Here is an 8184-nt window from a genome sequence, read left to right on the forward strand (position 1 = left end):
CGCACACACACGCGTGCTCACACACAAGCACACGCACACAGACGCGCACCCACACGCGCCCTCACAAGCACACACACACAGACACGTACACACACACGCACGCTCACAAACACACAGACAGAGGGCGAGAGAGACACACACACACACACACTCACACACACACGCACACGCACACGCAGGTTACATGAATGGGAGGCGGGAGCCAATCCTACGCGGCCGGGCGAGCGGCGGCGCACACGCGCTGGGAGCAGGGCCGCACCACGGCGCGGGGGGGCGCCACGCAGGTGATGAGCGTCCTCCTGGGGCCACTCACCAACCTCTGGGTTCACCCGGGACTCTGTTCTCTCCAATGTCTTCCTCTCTCCCCTTCCCTCCTTCCTCTCCGCTCCTTTCTCCATCGTCTCTCCTCTTTTCCCCTTTTCTTTCTCGAATTCTCCGAGTTCTCTCAATTCAGTATTTTTATCGGTCTCCTCTTACCGTTCTTGCTTTCTTTCTCTCCCCCTTTCTCAAACTTTTCCCTTCCTTGTCCCGAGTTTTCTCTACCCCTCTTGCCTTTTGTTCTCTTTCCTCCCTCTTTGGCTTTCTTCCCCGACTCTCTGCAGTGTTGTCTGGTCTTCTCCCCACTCTCCCCTCACCTGTTCCGGGGTCTCTCTGGGGTCCGTGGCCTCCCTCCCTGCCTACCCTGAAGTTATTTCACAGCCCTACCACTTTTACGGGGACGGTCTCCCTTGCGTTGCTGCCGCAGCACAGCCAGAGTTAATTAAGAGGTGAGAACTTGAGTTCCTTCTTCAGGTACTCAAGATGCCCAAAGAAAGCCTCTGCTTCCTCTGGCAACTTCCCCCAAATCATGGTAACAGCTACTGACTTGTGATAACAATTATTTAAAAAATAACTGTAGAGAATATGGTCCAAGAGATATCTGTCCTTTGCATGTCTGGATTGTGATCGCCAGCACATTTCCAAGAGAAGGACATTTTTATATGATGGGAGAAGCAGCTTGGTGCAATGGCTACTGACAAGGGCTTTGGAATGAGACTGGAGAAATTCCCACCCCTGCCCTGCTGCATGCTACAAGCTAGTTGTAGGGCAGTGCAAACTCTTACCCTATCACCCAGCCTGTTTCCTAATCTGTAAAATGAATAATTATATCTACTTCACCAGTTATGATACAGATAAAAAGAGAAAACAAAGTAAAGAAAGCACTGGGCATATAGGAGATGCTCAACTAATGTTAGTTTCCTTCCCTGCCATCCTTTTTTAAAAAAACCCTTCATGATCTTCTGCTACATTATATTTCCATGACCTCAAGTGCTCAATGAAGGAGGAAATGTGACAATACTAATATCATATACATATGAAACAAGGTCTAGGGTATTTAAAAAGCTCTATTGTATAGTCAGGAGACTGGCCAGTTGCCATCTGCCCCCAGTGTGCTTTAGAGGCAACCCAAAGATGATAAACTTGGCCTGCTAATATGCCCCTTTAACATCTGAGGCACAACAGAAAGGCAGGGATGGGTAGGAGTGGGTGGGAGGTTTCCATGTGCTCTGTCCAATCTATTTTAAAATCTTTGTGATAGCTGAACACTGACCAGTGGCAAAGCCTCTGGAGGCTAACTAAAATATCAAGTTGCTTCCTGCTTCCTTTGGAAAGCATTTATCAATTTTGTGTCCCCACTGCCTACCTCGAATGCTGGGCATAAACTGTGATTGACAGTCAGACTCAGTCCTTCGACAAATATTTGTTGAACATCTACTCTGTGTTTGGCACTATGCTGGCTCTGGGCATCTAGTGGAAAGGCCAACAGGCTCTGCCTTTGTGAGTATACAATGCAGTAGACATGTCTGATGAATGTATAATAGGAAAATGAGTCACATATGCCTTGTGAAATGTCATCTGTTTGGTGGACATCTTTCAAATCTTTCAAAATATGAGGTTCTAGGCAGTGGGACTGATAATAAAGGAATCCTTGAGAGTGAAAATTCTGGAATCCACACTTCATCTATGCAGCTCATTTGACCAATGAGAAAACAGAAGCCCAAATGCTAAATGTAGTAGATCAAAGTATAATGGGAAACAAGGTATTTTGCATAGTCTCAAAGTATCTTTGTAATTTCAAAGGGAAAAATAATAACTGTCCAGTTGTAAAACCTGACCAATGCCACCTTAATCAAGTAATTAATAAGACAACATCACCAGGAATATGACAAATAAACATCATGTAACTCCTGATATGATGCACTGAGAAGGATGTAACATCTCTTCTGTGGTATTCCCACCCAAAATGAATAGCCTGAATCTAATCATGAAGAAACATCAGACAAATCCAAACTGAGGATCATTCAATGAAATAACTGTCATACTCTTCAAAAAATCCCAAAGTAAAAAAAATCACAAAGTCATGAAAAACTAAGACTTCAGAACAGTTCTAGATTAAAGAAATGGTTTGACTACATGGCAATAAATGTAACATGTGGTCCTGGATGGAAGCATTGATGGGACAATTGGTAAAATTAAAATAAGGTCTGTATGTTAGATAATACTATGCATCAGTGTTAATTTCCTGATTTTGATAATTACTGTGGTGATGTAGGAGACTACATCAGGTTTCAGGAAATAGACCACTGAAGTATTTAGAGGTTAAAAAAGATGAACAAAGCCCAATCCCCACCTTCAAGGAGAGGCACAGTGGAGTGGGTTTCTGCCTAAGGAATAGGCAGAATATGAGCGCAGAAGGATACTCAGTCAAACCCTTGAGGGGAAGAGTTCCTGTGGGAGGTAGCAATCATGCTGAGTTTTAAAGGCAAGGAAGTTAGTGAGACCTTATCTCACATGATGGGAGGGGAGTTGCTTTTTAAGGAGATGTAACAGTATAAGCACAAGGACCAAGATGAAGCACTCATTATGGCCACAGAGTTGGCACATGAAGGAAGTGTCTGGGTGGAGTCTAGCACAGTAGATAGGTTTAGATCTTGAAGGGGCCTGAAGGAAGCTAAGGATCTCAAATATCTTGAAAGCTCAGGTACTGGATAGGGGTAAGGAGCAGAAACTTATTAAAGGTTTTAAGTAGAGGAGGCATGTGATCCTAAATGTATTTGAAAAAAACGATCTAACAGCACTATGGAGAAATGGATTAAAGGCAGTGGCTTGGGAAGACCGGAGATGCTCAGTTAGGTCATTTAGGTAAACTAAGGCAATTTCAGTGAGAACAACAGAGAAGAGACTTAAGAGAGAGCAAGGATGTAAAATGAACAGAGTTTGGTCACTGGTTGGAAGGGGGTAGGCAAGGAGAAGTCCAAAGTGACTCCTAATTCTCAAGCCTGGGTAGAGGGTGGCACTATTCACTTCTAAGTCAAAAGGATTCAGGAGGAAGTAGAGATTTTAGAGGGAAAAGTAAGGTCAGTTGTTATCATGTTGTAATCTAACTCTATAGCTAGCTTGGGAGCCTCCTGTGTGACTGCTCTTTGCCATAGGAAACACTGCTATAAAATTCAGCCTAAGACCCTTCAAACAGCCAGCCAGCCCTATGTGTTACCTAGAAAAAACAAACCAACCAACAACAAAAACAGTACACTGAGTATGGTAGCAGTACATTATTTGTAAAAATGAGAAAAAACTGAAATAGCCTAAAGGGTGAAGGTGGATAAGTAAATTGAGACAGCCTTGCTGGAATATTATGCAGCCACTCTAAAGTTTTTCTTTTTTGCAGTTTTTCAGTATATGGAAAATTTCCAATGTTATCACAAAAAATTTCAAAAACTGACTTCAAAATTGTTAACTACATAAAAATCCTAATGGAGAAAAATCTGAAAAAAATGCCAAATATTAACAATAGTTGGCTCTGGATAATAGAATTATGTTTAATATATATTTTCTTCTTCAAAGGCTTTTTTCATTCTTCCTAATTTTCCACAATGAACATTCATTACTTTCATAACAAAAATAAAAAGCTGTTATTTAAAGAAAATAAAAATTGCTGGAACCCCCTCCTTCTTCCACTTTATCCCTTTTCAATCCACCTTTCCCACTCCCCCTTAAGACTAACCACTTTTAAGCTTTGTCTCTGAGAGTGAAATAAGAAGGCATTTAACAAATCAGGGGAAATTATCAGCTGGGCTGGAGACGGGGAGAAGGTGTTCTTATGCAGGCAGATATGTTATTAGAGCTGTTAAAACTGTATATATTAAAGATGTTTGCATTGCCCTTATTGATTCTGTAATATGTTACAAGAAAAAGAAAACCTATAGTGGGGCCAAGAAAATGTGAGACTTTAAAGGGTAAGTTTTAATTAGGAAATGTGTTTATTTGCAAAAAACACTTGAGTCTAGCAGTTAGTGTAAAATTGTTTCAGAAAGCTGATATTTTAGGCCAGGAGACATGTAGAGGGGCAAGGGACAATGCTTCATGCTTGCTGTCTGATACTACATAAATATGAAAGCTGGTTACATACGGTTTGGACACCCACTGATAAGCTCCATCAAACGTTCACAATTGGAGGGCGGGGGAGAGGGTGGAATTGCGGGCCAAGGGATGTTCTTATTCCTTGGAGAGATTGCTATAAATGGCTCTCTGGTAAGATTCTCTCAGCATCTGTGAGTTTTCATCTCACAGAAATGTTTACTATGTGGATAGTCCAACCTAAAAATAATAACACCTAACAAAAGTATAGCCCTTTCACCCTTTCAAACTCTACCAGGTCTGTTGATTTATCCAGGCCGTGGGCCCACACTGGCTAGGATCCTGTTAATTTCCAGTTTGCATGAGAGAAATAGAGACCTGGGATGGGAGGGCAGAGCAGTGGCTAGAACTAAAGAAGGAACAGTAGAAATTCTTGGAAAGCCTTCTGTGTGGCTCTGGAGCTTTCATGTATGTTATCTCATCAAATCCGCAAGATGGCTTGGGAGGGAGGGTAAGTAAACTGAGCCTTGTGTGGTTCCGGCTCAAAAAAATCAGAATAGGAACCCAGTTCTCCAGAATTCCTAGTCCAGAGCCTTTCCCAGCACACACAACCCCACTTTTTAAAGCCAAGAGATGAAGCTAGGTTAGGTCATTCTCTAGCCGGTTAGTCAGTTTAACCTGTGAGCTCTCTTTCTGTCTTGTGGGGATTAAAAGCTGGTTTTGGGGTGAACGATGACTTTAGAATGTGTCTGCTAGAGAAGAAAGGGAAAGCTTCTGATTGGATTCATGTAAGTTTTCTCTTTGTAGAGAAATGGCTGGATCTTGTCTCTCCCACTCCAATGTTCAGCCCAATATTTGGCACTGAGGTTCTTAGTAAATATTCCTTCACTGAGTGAAGAAACAAATGCTACTAACAAAATAACTAGCATGGATTGAGCATTGTGCCCAGGACTGATCAAAGGTCATTGACTCATTTAAATTGTAGAGCAACACTATGTGATAGATATGATTATTACCTCTATTCCACAGGTGAGAAAATTGAGACAAAGAAGTTGAGCAATTTGTCCAAGATCACATGACTAATAAACAGCAAAGCCAGATTCCAACTTTTTCTGACTCAGTCAACATACTGTGTTGGATGGATAGATAGACAGAATTAATGATATGGGCAGTGAAGTGAGCTCTCCATGAACAGCAGTATATTTTTTTTTGGTATGGTTAATCTCGTTTAGAGTAGGCCATCCCATTACTCTCCATGATTGCAGCCTGTTTATATCCTTCATCACCTGTTTCACAAACTGAAATTATTGGTGAATGCCTTTGTTTTACTTTTTTAAAAAACATTTACCCAACCTTCAATATAAGTTCCATGAGTATCTTGGTCATTGTTGTGATCCACAGCACCTAGCACAGTGCCTGGCACAAAGTAGATGTTCAATAAATATTTGTGAAATGAATGAATGAATGTGGGCTCCCATCACTCTTAAGTGCATATACACATGAACTTGTAAAAGATGGGTATTTTACATGAAGTTACTCCATCCTATGGCACACTATACTCTCTGCCTTTGAGGGCATATGGTTCGGGCAGTGGGGCTGAGATTCAGATGAGTATATAATGGTTCTGATTGCTCCTCCACTGACATTTGCTCCTGGATAACAAGGAAAACACTGATCAGGAAATAGCAGCATCTGCTGTGGTCAAAGGTGATAAGCTGGCAAAATTCCACAGTAGAAGTATCCTCTCTAGTTAGGTCAGGCCCCACTTTCATGCAGAGAGGTGCTCTATCAGCTGACATTGCTTGCATAACTTTTTCTTTCCAAGGGTTGGTGGCAATGGTCTCCTCAAAAGAAACTCTCCCAAAGCTTTTCTCCTGCGTGCTTAGTACCACATGATAGTTTCCCAAAAGGATGCATCTCAACCAAAGCCTCCTTTCTTGCCAATTTTTGTCCTATGTCTTTTCTTACCATTTGTCTAATAGGCTTCATTGCCACTAGTGTAGATTTGCCTTTTTCACATAGGGTAGATCAGATGGCAGAGGCTGGTCTTCTACAAAGCTAAATCAAATTCACTTTCAAGTCCCGGAAGTCTGTAACCTTTCCTAGAACTGCATATTGGTCCAAAGGGCCAAAACCATTGGTCCAGAGGTAATCAAGAATGTAACAAACAAAGCAAACAAAAAACCTACCACAAACTCCTCCACTAAATTACCAAAGCCTCTCTGTAGGGTGATTCTAATGATTGTCATGCTAAACACTGACCTAATGTTTTACATGTATTCATACATTTAAACCCTCTAACAGCCATATTTTAAAAAGTTCTATTACTACTCCCATACCAGATTGTAATAAAAGATTTCTAGGCCTTATCAGCCTGTGGGACAAAAGGAGTAAGATTAATGTTCACCTCCAAATAAGCATATACTGTTCTGTTCTGCATACTACTTTTTCCATTTAACAATATAACTCATAATTAAGTGCCACCTTATTCCTTTTTTATAGTTGCATACTATTTCATTACACGGATGTATCATTTGAATTTAGTTATAGAAATCACAGTGATTATGCCATATTCACTTAAATAAATCTCAAGTAACTAACTTAAGATCAGGCATACAGTAGCTGCTCAAAACTGTTAAATAAGTGACTTAAATTATATTATCACTCTCAAGCCTGTTGACTCTTAAAAAGAAACACAGTCAGAGGAGGTTGCAGTTTCATATCCATTGGGAAAGGATGAATACTTCAATTAACAGTTCCATGGTAACTGCAAAACCATGTCAGGAAGGGCGGTAGTTAGACCCCTGTCCCTTATAGATCTCTTCAAAAATTTCAGACCAAACACATAAAGAGAAAATATGAAATTCTAGAAGAAAATTTAGGTGAAAATTTACACAATTTTGGAGTTAAAGAAAGAAGACTATTTTAAACGTGACATGAAAAGGGAAAAATGTTAAAGAAATATGTCAAAAATTTAACTATATAAAAATTTTGAAATGTTTGTATATTTATAAAACCAAGACATAAATCAAAAGAACAACAAAATATTGGGGGAAATATTTAAAACATACAAAATGCTATTATCCTTAATATATAAAGAGGTTTGTATATGTATAAGAAAAAATAGACAAAGGACATAAAAAGCTAATTTATCAAAAAGTACAAAGCTAAACATGTGATATATATATAATATACTCATAATTCCAAGAAATGCAAGACACAGTAATACTGGTTTTTTTTTTTTCTGTTTGCTTATCAAATGAGAAAAGTATCAGAGAAAAATGACATACTTAGAAAATAGTTGCTCTCTCTATGCTACCACTGTCACAACCTTTCTAAAAGAGAATTTAGCAATATTTACCAAAAGCTTTCCATTGTATGGAGATTTCAAACCAGAAATCTATGTCTACATTTAATAGAGTTAATTAAAAGAAAATAATCATAGACAGAATCAAAGAATTATGTGAAAGAGTCTTAATAGTAATAGAGATAAATTGGAAACAATCTAAGTGTCAACCAATTAGTAAATGATTAAATATATTATGGTATGTCACAGTATGATGAACTATCTATACAGGCATTATAGATAGATCACGGAATAGAAGAATATTTTAAAAACTTAGAAAAGATTAACAATAAATATTTTCGTGATCTTTCTTTAATTTATTATGGAAAATTCCAAACATATATAAAGTTTGGTAAATAAACTATACCCATCACCTAGTTTTAATAATTATTAATTCACTGCCAGCCTTGTTTTATCTCTACCCCTCCCATTTCCTCCCT

Source organism: Pteropus alecto, unplaced genomic scaffold, assembly GCF_000325575.1.
Source record: "Pteropus alecto unplaced genomic scaffold, ASM32557v1 scaffold7, whole genome shotgun sequence".
NCBI lineage: Eukaryota > Metazoa > Chordata > Mammalia > Chiroptera > Pteropodidae > Pteropus > Pteropus alecto.